Below are 19,508 nucleotides of genomic sequence, written 5' to 3' on the forward strand. Positions count from 1 at the left end.
AAATTAAAAAAATCAACCCCACAGATCTAAAAGGTCATTAATTTAAAAAGACTCAGGTCTGGATAAATCAGAAGAATTAGAAAGAAAAACTAAGGAAAAAGACGAGAACAAAGATGTTCCCCAGTGGAGTCGCCAATTTGTTACACCAGACAAATCCCTCTTGCGTACAAGAGTGATCTCCCTAGATCCTTGACAAAATCTAGAAACAAGCAAGACAATTGAACTGAACCTTTCCCTAAGTTGAACTTGTTCGAATTATAAGAATTAAAGCTAATGGATGAGCCTCTTACCTATTTCGATGAAGATCCCTTGTTGTGATTTGATGCAACTCTTCAATTCTTGATAAGACCTGCAAACATCGACTATAAAAGGATCAAAAGCATATGCGTTATAATAATCCAAACAACTTAACTTAATGATCAAGGAGATTAGAATTGAATTTTCCTTAATAAGCATTATAAACAATTGTAAACCAATCATTATTCCAATAAGACAAATCAATGGGAGAAAGTGTTCATTTGCATTAATCAAAGATTAAGAGGAGCCTTACAACCTTTGCCTTGATGCTGTGAGGTCCCTCCCAAATGCCTTCAATCTCCTCCTTAGATAACAAGCTTTCCAATCTCAAACTAACAACATAAGTTTGCCTTCTCTGAGTTCTGACCTCCTCAATCCCTCCACCCTCTAGTCATTTTATAGGCTAAGAGGAAGAAGTTTCAGATCCAAAAGAGGATGATGAGACTCCTTAATTGAGGGATTAGGTTACCATGAGAAAAAGGATTAAGATGCATCATCTGAGGGTTATAATTCGAATAATCATCCCCTGGAATCTTTGAGTTGGGAAATATTCGACCATGTTTCTAGAATGTAATTTTTATTTTTACTTTCTTGAATTCACCTGTGTGGGTTTATAGTGGCAGACAAAGCGAAACTTTGCGCTTTTCTCAGATTTAATTTCAGTGAATGCGCGGGAAACTCTAGAAAAATCATCGCAAGTGGAACTTAACAAGGTGTGACAACTATTTTCCCCAAATTCCTCATCTACCTCAAGATATTTTGGGTTGTATGACTTCTAAGAGAGTTGGTTCAAACATGTTCACGGATAGTAAAAAGACCCATAAACTAATCAAGCGTCATGGCAACAAATTGACATGTAACACTATTATTATTAGTTATTTATTTATGATTAATTAATAATAAAACATGGTTCACCATGATCACTAGTATCAACCATAGGGAATATACTAAAAACCCAAGGGATTATAAAACTAGGGGAATAATATTAAACCCTCGGAATATGAACCCTTCAATTAATAAACCCAAGGGATTGATATTATAAACCCAAGGTATATAAACCCTAAGATCATGGTCAACCATGGTTGACCATGATTGATATTATAAACCCGAGAGAATAATAAAACCAAGGGATAAATACTAAAACTTTAAAGAGTTATGAACCCAAGGGAATAATATTAAACCCAATAGACTAATATTATAAACCCAAGGTATAAACCCAAAGATAAATATTATAAATACTAAAATAAACATGGTTGACCATGGTGATTTTCATATTGAGACAATCCTTGTCACAATGTGACATTGGACCATGTTTAACCATGCTTAACCATGATTGATTTCATATCAAGACAATTTTTGTCACAATGTGATGTGCAACCATGGTTGACCATGATTGACCATGGATGACCATGGTCAATTTTATAAAACATGGTTGAACATGGTTGAACAATGGTTGGACAACGCAACGTTTGACCATGGTTTACCATGCTTGAATATGATTGGTTTTCATATCGAGGCAATATTTGTCACAATGTGACGCCATACAATGGTTGCCCGTGGTTGATTTTCATATTGAGGCAATCATTGTCACAATGTGACATTCGACTGTGGTTGACCATCATTGGCCAGGGTTTGCTATGATTGACCATGGTTAACCATGACTGCTATTATAAACCCAAGGGATTGATACTATAAACCTAAAGGAATAATAAACCCAAGAGATTAATACTAAAACACCAAGGGATTATGAACCCAAGGGAATAATATTAAACCCAGGGGACTAATATTATAAACCCTAAGATAAATATTATAAACACTAAAATAAACATGGTTGACATGGTTGATTTTCATATTGAGATAATATTTATCCCAATGTGAGGTTGGACCATGCTTAACCATGGTTAATTTTCATATCAAGACAATCTTTGTCACAATACGATGTTCGACCATGGTTGACCATGATTGACCATGGATGACAATGTGTTATTTTAAAAAGCATGTTTGAACATGGTTTACGAAGGTTGACCATGATTGACCATGGTTGATCATAGTTGACCATGATTATCATATTGAAATAATCTTTGTCATAATGTGACGTTAGACCATGGTTGAAACAATGTTTGACTTTCATGTTGATACAATAATTGTCAAAATCTGACATAGGAGCATGGATGACCATGATTAACCATGGTTGACCATGAATGATTTTATAAAATATGGTTAGCAATGGTTGACCATGAACGATATTATAAACCCAAGGGAATATAAACCCTAGGGATCGATAATATAAAAATAAGGGATTAATAAAATCGAGGGATTAATACTTAAAACCCAAGGGATTATAAACCTAAGGGAATAATATTAAACCCCAGGAATATGAACCCTTAGGGATTAATACTAAAACTTCAAGGGATTATGAACCTAAGGGAATAATATTAAACCCAAGATACTAATATTATAAAACCAAGACATAAACTCTAAGATAAATATTATAAACACTAAAATAAACATGGTTGGCCATGGTTGATTTTCATTTTGAGACAATCCTTGTCACAATGTGACATTGGACCATGGTTGACCATGCTTAACAATGGTTTATTTTCATATGAAGACAGTTTTTGTCATAATGTGACGTTCGACCATGGTTAACCATGATTGACCATGTTTGATTTTATAAAACATGGTTGAACATGGTTGACCAATGGTTGGACAATGCAACATTGGACCATGGTTGACCATGGTTGACTATGATTTATTTTCATATCGAGGCAATCTTTGTCACAATGCGATGTCAGACATTGGTTGACCATGGTATATTTTCATATTGAGCCAATCATTGTCACAATGCGACATTCGACCATGGTTCACCATCTTTGGCCATGGTTGGCTATGATTGATCATGGCTCACCATGATTGATATTATAAACCCAAGGGAATAATAAACCCATGGTATTGATATTATAAATCTAAAGGAATAATAAAACCAAGGGATTAATAGTAAAACCCGAAGGGATTATGAAACCAAGGGAATAATATTAAACCCAAGGGACTAATATTATAAACCCAAGGTACTATAAACACTAAAATAAACATGGTTGACCATTGTTGATTTTCATATTGAGAGAAACCTTGTCACAATGTGAGGTTGGACCATGGTTGGCCATGCTTAACCATGATTAATTTTCATATCAAGACAATATTTGTCAAAATACGATGTTCGATCATGGTTGACCATGATTGACCATGGATGACAATGTATTATTTTATAAAACATGGTTGAACATGGTTTAACAAGGTTGGCCATGGTTGATCATGATTATCATATTGAAATAATATTTGTCATAATGCGACATTGGACTATGGTTGAAACAATGATTGACTTTAATATTGAGACAATATTTGTTAGAATGCGACATGGCTAACCATGATTGATTTTATAAAATATGGTTGGTGATGGTTGAACATGATTGAATTTATCAAACATGGTTGACCATGGTTAACCATGATAGATATTATAAACCCAAGGGAATAATAAACCCTAGGGATCGATAATATAAACTCAAGGAATTAATAAAACCTAGAGATTAATACTAAAAACCCAAGGGATTATAAACCTAAGGGAATAATATTGAACCCTAGGAATATGAACCCTTAGGGACTAATACTAAAACTCCAAGGGATTATGAACTCAAGGGAATAATATTAAACCCGAGGGAATAATATTAAACCCAAGGGACTATTATTATAAACACAAGGTATAAACCTTAAGATAAATATTATAAACACTAAAATAAACATGGTTGACCATGGTTGATTTTGATATTGAGATAATCATTGTCACAGTGTGACGTTGGGCCATGCTTAACCATGGTTAATTTTCATATCAAGGTAATTTTTGTCACAATGTAATGTTCGACCATGGTTGACCATGATTGACCATGGATGACCATGTTTGATTTTATAAAACATGGTTGAACATGGTTGACCAATGGTTGGACAATGTAACAATGGACCATGGTTGACCATGCTTGATTATGATTGATTTTCATATCGAAGCAATCTTTTTCACAATGCGACATCAAACAATGGTTGACCATGGTTTATTTTCATATTGAGGCAATCATTGTCACAATGTGACATTCGACCATGGTTTACCATGATTGAGATTATAAACCCAACGGATTTATATTATAATCCAAAAGGAATAATAAACCCAAGGGATTAATACTAAAACCCCAAGGGATTATGAACCCAAGCGAATAATACTATAAACACTAAAATAAGCATGGTTGACAATGGTTGATTTTCATATTGAGCAATCCTTGTCATAATGTGAGGTTGGACCATGGTTGACCATGCTTAACCGTGGTTAATTTTCATATCAATATAATCATTTTCACAATACAACGTTCAACCATGGTTGACCATGATTGACCATGGATGACAATGTATTATTTTATAAGACTTGGTTGAACATGGTTTACCAAGGTTGACCATGATTGACCATAGTTGATCATGATTGTCATAATGTGATGTTGGGCCATGGTTGACGCAATGATTGACTTTCATATTGAGACAATCTTTGTCAGAATGCGATGTAGGAGCAAGGTTGACCATGATTAACCATGGCTGACCATGATTGATTTTATAAAATATGGTTGGCGATGGTTGACCATGATTGAATTTATCAAACATGGTTGACCATGATCGATATTATAAAACAAAAGGATTAATAAGCCTTAGGGATCGATAATATAAACCTAAGGGATTAATAAAACCTAAGGATTAATACTAAAAACCCAAGTAATTATAAACCTTAGGGAAGAATATTAAACCCTATGAACATGAAACCTTAGGGATTAATACTAAAATTCCAAGAGATTATGAACCCAAGGGAATAATATTAAACCCAAGGGACTATTATTATAAAACCAAGGTATAAAACCCAATATAAATATATAAACACTAAAATAAACATGGTTGACCATGGTTGATTTTCATATCAAGACAATTTGTCACAATGTGACGTTTTACCATGGTTGACCATGATTAACCATGGATGAGCATGTTTGATTTTATAAAACATGGTTGAAAAATGGTTGGACAATGCAACATTGGACCATGGTTGACCATGCTTGACTATGATTGATTTTCATATTGAGACAATCTTTTTCAAAATGCGACGTCGGGCAATGGTTAACCATGGTTGATTTTCATATTGAGGCAATCATTGTTACAAAGAGACATTCGACCATGTTTTACCATCGTTGGCCATGGTTGGCTATGATTGATCATGGTTAACTAAGATTGATATTATAAACCCAAGGGAATAATAAACCCAAGGGATTAATACCAAAAACCAAAGGGATTATGAACCCAAGGGCATAATATTATAAATACTAAAATAAACATGGTTGACCATGATTAACCATGGTTATTCATGGTTGACCATGATTATCCTATTGAAATAATCTTTGTCATAATCAGACGTTGGACCATGGTTGACATAATGATTGACTTTCATATTGAGACAATATTTGTCAGAATGTGTTGTAAGATCATGTTTGACCATGATTAACCATGATTGATTTTATAAAATATGGTTGGCGATGGTTGACCATGATTGAATTTATCAAACATGGTTGACCATAGTCGACCATGATCGATATTATAAACCCAATGGAATAATAAACCCTAGCAATTAATAATATAAACCCAATGAATTAATACTAAAAACCTAAGGAATTATAAACTTAAGGGAACAATATTAAACCCTAGGGATATGAACCCTTAGGGATTAATACTAAAACTCCAAGGGAATAATATTAAACCAAAGTGACTATTATTATAAACCCAAGGTATAAACCCTAAGATAAATATTTTAAACACTAAAATAAACATGGTTGACCATGGTTTATTTTCATATTGAGACAATCCTTGTCCCAACATGACGTTGGACCATGGTTGCTTTTCATATCAAGACAAAGTTTGTCACAATGCGACGTTCGACCATGGTTGATCATGATTGACCATGGATGACCATGTCTAATTTTATAAAACATGGTTGAACATGGTTGGCCAATTGTTGGAAATTGCAACATTGGACCATGGTTGACCATGCATGATGATTTTCATATGAAGACAATCTTTGTCACAATGCGATGCCGGACAATGGTTAACCATGGTTGATTTTCATATTGAAGCAATCATTGTGACAATGTGACATTCGACCATGGTTTACCTTAACTGGCCATGGTTGATTATGATTGACCATAATTGATATTATAAACACAAAGGATTGATATTATAATCCAAAAGAAATAATAAACCCAAGGGATTAATACTAAAACCCCAAGGGATTATGAACCCAATGTGTTATCACCAAAAAATTGATCATCTAGCCTAATTTACTAGATGGATCGAAGTACACCATGTAAAGCCAATTTAACCATAGTAAAATTTCTTTCATCGTGAGAAATTACTTAATAAACCATCTTTGTTAAGTAATTTATAGCTTTCCTTGTGAGAAATGACTTAATAAACCACTTTTGTTAAGTAATTTATAGGCATGAAGAATAATTAAATAAATCACTATTTGTTTGATTTTCTTATGGGAATAATTAATTAAACCATTTTTTAATTATTATTACTTGTCAAATTTTACTAAATCCCTTAGGAATAATTAAATAAATCCTTATTTATTTCTTATTCCTTAACTAATTCTTTGAGATGATAAATAAATCATTTATTTATTTATTATTTATAAGTAAAAGTTTAAATATTTTTTTCCTCCTAACGAAATATAATAAAATATTCCAAGTGGTTATTCGAAGAATGGGATCAATAATATTTTATTATTGCTCATTATTCGAAAATAACTCGATATTTTGTTATAAATAGAAGGGTTTTCCATTCATTATTCACTTTCGATTATTTTCATTGTTGCACTCACGGTTGTAACTCTGATTATTTTCATTATCGCACACCATATTTTTGTTGGGTTTATGCATTATAGAGGAGAGAGACTACACAAGTTGAAGACGTTTGAGGATAGCCAAAAACCCATCCCATAGAGGGGGACTCGTAACATCTATTTGTTCCCTTCACAAGTGTTATAATAAAATTATTCTTTACATATCTAGTTTCCATTGGATGATTGGAGTTATTACTCTTTCTTTTTGCTGTTTAACTATGATTATGGCATAGATCTGAACTTTCACATGTTTTGTTTTTATCAGTGGTTGCAGATCTACAATGTTTAGCAGCCATTTATATTGTTGATATTGTTTGTCATCCACAATCTTAAGTGAGTTCTTTTCGTACATTTTTTAGAAGAAAACACTACAACACAAGGGAATAATATTATAAACAATAAAATAAACATGGTTGACCATAGTTGATTTTCATATTCAGACAATCCTTGTCACAATATGAGGTTGGACCATGGTTACGATGCTTAACCGTGGTTAATTTTCATATCAAAACAATCTTTGTTACAATGAGACAATCTTTGTGACTTCCATATCGAGACAATAACTCAGACAAAACATATTCTCTTAAAACTTAATCATGACCACCTGTAAATAAACAAAATAAGAATCAACATCGATACATCCACCTAAAATCAATATAAAAAAACCGTGAGTTAAAAATAATATTAACTATTTATTTAAATACTATTAAAACTTACATATTAAATTATATATATATATATATATATATATATATATATAATTTATAAATGCTCATAACATTTATATATATAATATTTATGTCATGCATCTCATTCTAAAATTTAATTTAAAATGATATTTGTAATATCATTATATTTTTAATGAAATTACTTATCATTTGTTATATCTACTTAATTTTTTAAAATAAATATTATAATTTATAACATAGAAATTTTATAAATAAAAATAAAATTTTAAATAAAATCTATTACTATCTTACGAATGTATGATATTAAGTTCTTTACATTCATTGTATCTATGTACCAACACATTGATCATTTAAACCATCAATATTGTAGGTTGGGCATACCACAACACATCTTGCAATTAAAACTGGCCAATTAAAAGTGGAGAAACCCATGGAAGAAAAACCATTTTATAGATAAAAGAGAAACAAAGTAAATTCCATAGTTCAAAATGAAGAATGCTAAACTGGCATTGTTGAAGGCAAGACCTTACTTTGAGATGGCACGTCGATCTATTTACTTGCATACATAATGCACGTAGAGAGTAAGAAACGTCCATGTCGATTTTGAAACAGAGGTAGATACCGCCATGAAATCACCTATTTCATCTAGGAGCCACTGATACAGTTTGTGAATAAAAACACAACAACCAGAACAATGGCAGCACTTTCAGTCTCCAAAAAGGCTATCAAACCCATAAGAAGCGCAGCCTACAGGGTTAAATCCCGCCATCTTTTTACTGAGCCTAAGCCTAAGAAAACAAAGACGTTCTCCATCTACAAATGGAATCCAGACCGCTCAGAAAAGCCCCGCCTCCAAGATTACGAGATACACACAAACGAGAGCGGCCCCATGGTGCTGGACGCATTGACCAAAATCAAGAACAAAATCGATCCCACGCTTGCCTTCAGACGCTCCTGCAGAGAAGGAATTTGCGGTTCGTGTTCCATGAACATCGATGGGGTTAACAGGTTAGACTGCCTTACGAAGATCAATACTGCCTCTAATAAAGCTTCCACTATTACCCCGTTGCCCCACATGTGGGTAGTGAAGGATCTGGTGGGTTATATGACCAATTTCTACAATCAGTATAAGGTCGTTGAACCCTGGCTGAAGAGGAAGACTCCCCCGCCCGATGGCAAGGACTTCTTGCAGAGCAAGGACGACAGGGCTACGCTGGATGGGATGTACGAGTGTATTCTCTGTGCTTGTTGTACTACTTCCTGCCCCAGTTTTTGGTGGAACCCTGAACGGTTCCTGGGACCTGCTGCTCTGCTTCATGCTAACAGGTACACAATTTGTATATTGTTTTTTCGAGGATTTCCAGATGACACAATTTGTATATATACAATACATATCTTCATGTTAGAAGAGAAATGTTAAATAAATTAAGCAATACTAATATTTTTATTATTCACAATTATAGTCATTTAACCATTGTGTTCACCAAGTTTGCATGGATAAGCAATGCCTTTGCCTAAGAATTTAGTGTGGCAAAGCCCATATAATCTTATAACATCACCTTTAAAGTATGTTGCAATTCTCTGTGTGCGTATCTCAAATAGAAATATGCTTTTTCCAAGATAGTTAAAAGCACAAATAGTTGTTGATTTGCAAAGTGCCATAGATATTCCACTAGACAATTTGTCACAATAGATCTAATAAAATCAATTAATCTACACTGTGAAGGCCAAATTCTTGATTTTTTTGCTTGTGCATGAAATAGATCAATTGCAGAAAATATAGAACAAAAAATACAATCATACATCACATGTCATTCACAATGAACACAAACTATTTTCTCTGGGAAGCCCTTGCAAGAGAAAACCCAGTTGGAAGGTGAGGTTGTTTTGTGCTCTTTTATCTAGAGTGGAAATGATGCACATACAAAGGGGAAGGAAATCTCTATGGAGTTACCGGAGACTTGTAGCCTATTAGGATACTAGAGAACACTAAACCCTTTGTTATGCTCTTTCGCTCCCACTTCCAATATCTCTACTCTACTATCAAATAAGATACAATCAAATAAAATGTAACCCATTCTCCTCCTAGTGGCTTGATTTTAACATAGCCTAATAACCAGCTAGGGATAAGGTTTTACTCCTTCAACTATCAATTAGAGTTATAACTTTGACCCTTCTAGAGTCTTCTTCGTAGTCCATACATGGATAGCCCTTTTTGCATGAGTAATGGGGGCTAAGGTGGCATCCTCTTGAATCATGATGGTCTATCATGATAAGTCAATTTCTGGGAAGCATAACTATTGCATGAACTCTAATTGACACAATTGTTTCATTGTTGGAAAGGTATCTAAGTGTATAATAGCATCTCATGGTCCAATGCTAAAAAAGGGGAGTTTTATCCCCAAAAAACGTCAAACGGCCTCAAAAGGTTTCAAACCTCAACTCTCCAAACTACGACCCGTTAGCAAAAATAACCCTACAAGCTAATTCCTCCATGTTTTCCACTCTAAAAACATCAAGATAGATGAAAAATAACATAATGATCCAAGTGAGATCATACCTCTCCAATCTGGGAGATTTTGGTCCCCAAAATCCTTTATTGAATGAGGCAAGGAAATTTTCCCCCTACCTTCTCCTTGGAGTACTATTTTGTTTTTCCTAAAAGTTGTCCTTTCAACCTAATATATGAAAGGTCATGTTGCCCTTGTCTTTTAGTTCTATAGATATTCTACAAAATGATGTCCTCTACCAACTCTACTTGAGCATCTAGTGCTAAATCCTCTATGGAAGGTAGAACTTGCACCTCCTCTTGATCTAGCATGGAAAGCTCATAGAGTTTGAGATTTTCCACATTCACCACAAAGTAAATGGGAATATATGCGGGTAAAATTAGTATGTAGGAATTATCTCTCACCTTTTCCAATATATCTAAAGGACCATATCTCTAATCATTGATCTTCTCACTAGAAATGTGTACCATTTCCTTGTTCAACTATAATTGTACTCTATCTCCCACTCTAAGTGGCTTATCTGTTATGTGTTGATCATGTATGCCCTTGTGGCTTTTCTTGTGACTTCGTCAACATCTCATATACTTGCACATGGATCTACCTAATCTTTTCAATTGAATTTTCTTCTTTTAATGCATCCCTAGCGATATCCTCCCTCACTCCTCCTTGTTTTCCATATACAACATCCAAAGGTGAAGGTGGAGAATATCTGAAACAAGTATCAAATGGGGACTTACTAATATAATTCTAAATTTCTCTATTATAAGAATGTTATATATAGACCAGATTTTCATCCAATGTCTTTGAAATCTTCTGATTGTAGCCCCTCAAAAGATGCAACAAAGTATTGTTGACTACTTAAGTTTTCTCATATGTCTATGTGGAATGTTTTTGACCCCTTTAATTTTGTGTCCATATTCTTCCACAACGTAGTCGAAAATGCACTAAGAAATATGGTGGCCTTGTCTAAAATTCTTCTCCTTGGTATTCTAAAGTGCACCCAGACCTATTCAAAGAATAAATTTGTTGCTTTGTGCCCTTTAATGGTATTTTGATTGGTAATGAGAATGGCTATCTTGCTGAACCAATCAACTTGTACTAAAAACAAGTAGTCATGCCCCTTCTTGGTTGTTGGTAAACCTCCCACAACATTCATGGAAATGATTTTGGAAGGATGAGTGGGTAGAGGCAAGGGATGATATAGACCCTCCAACCTAAGTGTCTCTATATGGCTTTATCACTAAGTTAGGGCATGGCCCTTTAACTTCAATCTAGCAAATGATATTTTCTACTCCCCATTTATGTGTTGAATGCTAAAATATACTTCTAATTGTTGCAATTAGTTATTATTATCGATCTCACTTGGTATGACTTTATGTTAACCTTTGCTTTCATCTTGAACATGAACTGTGAATGGGTAAAAACACTCAAATTCAATTTCTCTTTCTCAATTTCTTTCCTTGACTCCTTTTCTAGGTCTTCGTGATCCCCTAATTTCCCCTTTGATTTTTCCTATGAGTTAGAATCTCCATCTTCTATCATTCCAAGCTTGTTTGGTAAAGCCAACCTAAAGAGTTTCATATTGTGGTTGATTTTGGTGACATGTGCTTCTAGCCTCGTGAATCTCTCTTCTGTTAGATCAAGAATGTTATGAATAGACTCGTCAACCATTGCTAAGGTTTTGTGACTAGGGAAAATTACATTTTCTGAAAAAATTAGTTGCCCATTCTGTTAAAAAATTGTCTATTTTTTACATCTATATGATTAAATGGATAATATTCACCAAAAATTTATCAATATTTGCCTACATTCTATATGTATGAATTTTCAAGCTAGAATAATTGTCTATAATACTATAAATAGTAATAATATTTAAATCCTTAAAAAATTCTTTGTTTGTGACTTTCTTCTTACGCTACTTCTTGGATCCCATACAACTTCCCACGATAGTCCTAAAAGAAACCTACTTTGATACCAATATGATATGTAAACTACCATGGACATTCCATTAGATTGTTCATCACAATAAATATAAAAAAATAAATTGAAATATACACTAAGAAGGTTAAATTGCTATAGAATCCAGATTTGTTAATTATATATTTTTTGGGTATGCAGGAAATAGTTAAAACGTGGAAAATAAAGAACAATAAATATGATAACACCATCTTCAATGAACACAAGATTTTCTCTAGGAAACCCTTACAGGAGGAAACCTAGCCGAGAGGTGAAGTTGCTCTGCTCTCTTTTTTCTGGAATGGAAATAATGTAGGTACAAAGGAGAAGGCACTCTCGATGGAGTTACCTAAGACCTGTGGTCGGTTAGGCTACTATAAAGCACTAAATCCCTTTGTTATACTCTCTCACTCGCACTCCCAGCTCCTCTACCCTACTATGGAACAAAATACAATCGAAAATAATGGAACCCCTTCTCCTCCTAGTGGCTCGATTTTAACATAGACTAATAGCCAACTTGAAGTTAGGTTTGACTCCTCCAACTCTCAACTAGAGTTACAACTTTGACCACTCTAAATTCTTCTTCATAGTCCACATGTGGCTAGCCCATTTTGCACGAGTAACAAAAGTTGACCAGACATCTTCTCAAATCATAATGGTTAATTACGATAAAACTCAAAATAACACAATTTTTACATCATTAGAAAAGTCTTCTAATGAATATAAATTAACATCTTGAAGTCTCTCACTTAAGTGAGAGGGGTTTGACACCGAAAACTAATAACATTCCATACATTACGAAGACTAATAACATTGCATACATTCATCCACGTGAACATTAACATTTTGACTTTCAAAGTGCTTCCTTTAAAATTTTAAAAACATTGTTTAATTGTTTACCTACATTGTCAGATCTCACGAATCATTGGTGATCAAAAGAAATGTCACCCATAGCTTTAACTTGCATTTTTATAGAATAAAGTGTTGCAAAGCAACTCATGGTCTACGCAGCTGCAATCAAGTTTAAAATATTTTAATATACTTTATAAACACTAATATACTTTAATATACTTTTCTTGCACGCCTCTACAACACTGAAATTTTTTGTCGCAGGTGGTGATAATAAACACTAATGTAATATGCATTTATAAAATGGTATTCCATTTAACTTTGGATTCGAAAAGTAAAGCTACGATGATGAAAATATTTAAAATTAAAACGAGATAGCACGATGTTCATTGCATCAAATTTTATATGAATATTATTGTCAAGGAGGTACAGTAACATGATGGAATATGTAGAGAATATATCTAGAAAATATTTAGTTTGGAGGTTTGTTTTTCACATTTTCCTCTTCTTTATTGTAATATATATTCATTAAATTATTAATTAGTATAGATGTATTATAATTTTAGATTTAATTTATAATAATTAAATTATTAATTAGTATATATATTATAATTTTAGATTTAATAAGTGTTGAGATATAATATATATATATATATATATATTTTTAATATAAAATTTAATTAAAGATTTACATTTATTATTTATAATTATAGAAATATTATCATATAGAAATATTTTTATATTATAATATATATATATATTAAAATTGTGTGTTTTTTCTTAAAGTCTTATGTTCAAATTCAAATGTAGAACATATATAATTTTATGATAAAATATGATAAAACGAATTTTAATTTGTAAAATGTTTTTTTATACAATTATATTATATTAATAAAATTCAATAAATTAATATAATAATTACTATTTTATTTATATCTATTATTTTTTCCTTTTCTTACCACACATTTAATTAAGAAATTGATGACATTTATTATTACATTTATTAAGAAATAATAAATAAAGGTAAAATAAAACCTTTGATATCTTAAAATTTTAAAATTAATAAATATTTTAACATTTTAACATTAATAAATATTTTAAATTCAAAAAAACTATATAAGAGTGAATAAATTAATATAACTAAAATAGTGTTTTTGTTTTGGACTTTCCTTATGGGTTTAACTTTGATTTTTTTTTTTTCCTTTTCAATTTCTTTTATTCTTTTTGTTTTGGACTTTCTTTATGAGTTTCGTTAGACAATTAATTCTCGAGATTAAGGTTGGGTTAATTTATATTATGGTGAGTGGTTATTAGAGTCCAAGAAGACCCGGAAACTGAATCAACGGTTTTTTATGTATTTATATGTACATTGTGTACATAATTATTTGAGATCAATAAGTAATATATGTTTGCATTTGGTTTCCAATTTGTGTATTTTAGAGTGGTATCAGAGCGAAGGTTTATCCATTTTGTTGATTTTTTTGAGCCACTTGTTTTGTGGCCTTCCTGGGCGCCCCTCTTTTCACATACTTTGAACTCCTTTAGTTGTCCTTCTATGACATTGTGAAAATATGTATGACTGATAACATGTGGAGAGCTTGGTTCATCTTTGAATTAAAAGGGGAAATATACAAGTGGATTCTATGTTGAAGCAAGAAGAATCAGTTACGTGGAGAAGTCTATAATGAAGAAATAGCATTGTAGCATAAAGAAAAGGTATGAATTCTTATTTTAATGGAATGAAATTTTTATTAATCTTCAACTAAAAGGGAAGTGTGGCATAGAGGCATTGTGATAAAGAAAGTGCAACGGAAGAGTGGAAAGACCATTTTAAGAAAGAATTTTTTTTAATAAAATGTTCTGGACATTGGAGCTTAAAAGGATATTTTAAAGTAATATTTTAAAGATATTTGGCATGTTGGAATTGGTGATGAAAATGTGGCAAAGATTTATCAAACAGTAAAAACAGTAAAAGAAAATTCACGGAATTTTAAAATTTTATACGAGGCATTTTCAAGAATTTTAGATCAAGGAATACATTTCTTTGAGTTATATTATTACTTCAAGGTTCAAACTTGATGGCTATACATAGAGCATGGAGGTATGAAAATTAAAGAATTAAATATAATATAATATTGTTGTTGTGTTATCATTGAAAGAAAACAACACTAGAGGAAGTTAATCACTCAAGGTGAATGAAAAAATCAAGCAAGAGCAAAAGTTTATAACATTTATTTATTTACTAGTGGTTGATTAGATACTACTTATAAAGTTTGGTGGTAAAACATTTGAAAGTTCCTGAAGTGAAATAAGAAAATTAAATGTTTCTCGTGAAAGAATTAAGTACGAAACTTTCAAGTTTGAGCGAAATTTAAGTGGAAAATGGTTAAAAGAACCGTGAATTGGTGAAATATATTACCCTTCAAATATATTGTTGAATACGCAGTCCAACCTTAGTAAGTAGATGATGTGAGTTAAAATTGGTAGAGAATTAACACTAAAAAAATTAGAGAAAATTAAAGTTTGCATAATAGTTGATTTTTCATACCATTAAGGGAGTTTTAAAAATAAAGAATGGTCAATATGTTTTGTGACTCTGAAGTTGAATGACTCCTCAGAAGAAATGGGTTTTTGACGCTGAATGATTGCTCAAAAGAAATGGTTTGACTATTTATGGCCAAAGAATTAAAGTATTTGGGATTCATAAATGCATGATGAAATTGAATTGGTAAAGAAGACATTGTGGTTAGCAAAACTTATACAGTTATATGGTATATTAAATGTCACAAGTTCAAATCCTTGTGTTTGATAATTTATTTTTACAAAACAAAAGGGAAGTTAATTTTGGAGGTTGTGACATTGGCTGCACTGGTTGGGAAGCAAGAAGAGCACAATTTGATTACAGCAATTCCACTTTTATATGAGCATCTCACTGTTTGTTATCTACTAAATTTTTGTTTTCATTTTACATTGTAAAATGGGTGCATTCTCGGTCGAACCCAACACCTGAGATTGACAAAAATGGCTCAAATTAAAAATGTGTTAGAAAATTTAAGCAATCACATTAGTTCCATTGTTGATGAAACTGTAAATGTCAGCAAATTAAGTCTTTTTGATATTAGAGTCCATTTACATGATGCATTGGAGACAGTTGAATTTCTCCATATTGAGTCTCAAGTACAATTTGACAATACTCATTCGAAATAGCAGTCGAGGAGTAATGAAGCCAAAAATATGGATGCAGCAGAAAGTCATGTTCAGGAAAGGGTATGCAAGAGTCATTTGTATACATATGTGAATCTTGTCATTCCCAAAACCTTTATAAGATCGTGGGAAGAAATTATGCATAACAAACACAGAACTGGTTTGGGATATAACAAAGATGTCCTGGATGTATCTTTTCATATTCCTAATTTTTCTAAACCTATACAATTTCATAGTGTTGGATTTTTGGATGGTGTTGTTTCAAAACATGTTGATCAATACCAACATTGTAATAGAGTTGGACATGTAAAAGATCACCATTTTGATCTTCACCTGTGTGAGCATTGTGGAAAGTGCAATCACCATTCAAACAAATGTTCCAAAAATAAGACTATTGCAAGAGAGAAACTAAATTTTGGATGGATTGCTTCTTGGGATTGGTCTAAAGCAGCCAAGAAGATTTATAGGTCATACCATAGGATATGTTTGAGAGTGTTGACCAACCTTGCAGTGATGAAGAATACTTCATCTTCTCACCCTATATCCAACAAGGGGGAATTGATAGACTTGTGATGGTATACTACAAGTTCAAAGATTTGTCAAGCGAGCCTGAGTCAAACATCCACAAGTGATTTTGAGCCACAACCTATACCAGTTAGAGCCAGAGTTAGCCAAAAAGACTTCATTTTTTTCAGAATGAGTTGTTTGTGAATGAGCACTTCCAGATTCAGAATTATTCGAGGAACTACATTGATGGTTCCAGAGTTGACATTTTTTATTGATCTGAGAACTACTATGAAGGTTCCAGACGTGGGTATTGTTTGTGGTTTTCTCTTAAAAACCACCATCTTTGGTTTGTGGTTATCCTTGAAAACCATTTCTGAGAGACATTCAACTCTTGGTTGAGATGCATTTTTGCATTTTGAGCTCTCATTCTTGGACTTTGATACATCCCTTTGGATTAAGGAGGGAATGTTAGACTGCTAATCCTCGAGATTAAAGTTGGGTTTGTTTGTGTTATGGTGAGGGGTTATTAGAGTCCAAGAAGACCCAGAAATTGAATCAATGGTTTCTTTGTGTATTTATATGTACATAGTGTACATCATTCTTTGAAATCAATAATTAATATACGTTTGAGTTTGGTTTCTAATTTGTGTGTTTTATAGGTTTAACTTTGATTTTTTTTTCCCTTTTCAACTTCCCTTATGGGTTCTTCATTTTGCATTTTAGTTGATTTTGTACAACTCTATCCTTGCTTTGAGAGGAACCAATAGAACTAAATTAGCTATTGAATTGTGATGTACTTCTTGGTGGCTCAGAAATTCATGGATGTGAGGCAACTCTTATGGTGATCGTGGTTTCCTAATAAGCTTTCAATGGTTTGGGAATTCAAGATTGCAATGCTAAACTCATGTTTTCCCAACATTGATACTTTCATTTTATGATAGAGGTAAACTTCCAGTCCTCTAAGTCCACCTTTGTTGGAATGTTGGATAGCAATAATTGATTTTTTATATTGAATTTTGTGAGTGGTGAAAAAAGGATTTGCTCGTGTTATGGTTTGAGACCAAGATGGAGCATGACATGTTGAAAGATTACCTTTACGTGAAACATTTGAAATACATGGAATATTGAGAATACAAAAGGCATATATTATTGTAAACATAAACATAATAATTCCATTAATGGATAAAGTCCAAACCTAGAAAGTGTCTCGAGACATTAAAGTGAATTTATGATGAAACCTTTTTAGAATCAAAAACGACAAATTGGCGAGTTACATACTAAGTGTTCCCCTCTTTAACAAATGATCACATATCTCCTAAGAACCAACTCCATAGCCCATTCAATTACTAGGCTATACATTGAATCTTCTATGATTAAGCCTAAGAGAAATTCCATGACTAACGCAAAGCAACATGATTCATCCTTTAATCTTTAAATTTTTCTAGTTGGCTTGTTATTAGTAAGGTTTGTAAGAATATATACATGCAATAACATAGAAATTATTTTGAATTTTGGTCCTTGTTATCATGGAGTATAAGCTTTAGATTCTAGACACACTTCTATATGTGTTTTTAGGTTGACCAATGTTTTGTGTGCGTAGACAAAGAGAGAATGCGCGCACAATGGAATAAGTTTTATAAAATGATTTAAATATTTATATCATTAACATGGTTGTGAATAGGAAGTTTGCTCAATTTTTGTTATTGTTCATTTAAAAAAACAGTTATTTTTAAATGGATTATTTTTTAAAATAAAATTGTCAACTAATAATTTTAAATGTATTTTCATGTTCCAGTAGCAATATATTAAAGAGAAAGAAAGCGTGTGTTAGCTTAATTATGGTTATTGTTTGATTTTTTTGAAATACGTTTTAAAAATGAATTATTTTTTAACAAAATGTTGAGATTATAATTTTGAAATAATATTTAAAAATATATATATTTTTAAATGAAAAATTGATAATTATATGTTAAATTTTTTGTTTTTCTATTTTGCGAAAGTTTCGATAAAATTAAGCTATATCATTAAAATTATATATATAAATGTCTATTTATTGTTTGTAAATTTATGTAGTGATTTGAATTTGAGAAATAGGTTTCTAGAAATTTATCCACATTATTTATTTAAATTCGATGTTTCAAGTTTAAACGAGGACCCGTCATCACGAGAAATACTAATAAGAGAAAGGATAAAAAAAGGTCTAAATAAATAGATAAAAAGAAAGAAAAAACGCTGACAAGACATCCAAAATTATTAAAAACATTTTAATAAATTACTCTATGTTAAATTTGTTGGTCCATAACATATATAGAATATAGGTTTTTTGACATAAAATAAATATACTTGAATTTTTATTTTTTCCACTAAATTTTTCAATATTTTTGAAAGTTTATGATAGTTTTTAATTTTCAAAAATATATTAGAAGTGTTCAAGGAGTCTTGGGTAGATGGTGATCGGGTGCTCTGTTAAGACACTCCTTGATGTCAAATCACTGATTCAATTCCTTGCCCTGATCATGATGA

At 32.0% G+C, this 19,508-nt stretch overlaps 1 pseudogene; it reads left to right on the forward strand.

The window, feature by feature from the left end:
- Window positions 1–8,653: 8,653 nt before the first annotated feature.
- On the forward strand, window positions 8,654–9,379 carry LOC149156235 (succinate dehydrogenase [ubiquinone] iron-sulfur subunit 2, mitochondrial pseudogene; annotated as a pseudogene).
- Window positions 9,380–19,508: the final 10,129 nt, after the last annotated feature.

This window comes from Pinus tabuliformis, chromosome 9 (assembly GCF_031772625.1).
Source record: "Pinus tabuliformis cultivar Carrire ecotype Pingquan chromosome 9, CPIR1, whole genome shotgun sequence".
Taxonomy (NCBI): domain Eukaryota; kingdom Viridiplantae; phylum Streptophyta; class Pinopsida; order Pinales; family Pinaceae; genus Pinus; species Pinus tabuliformis.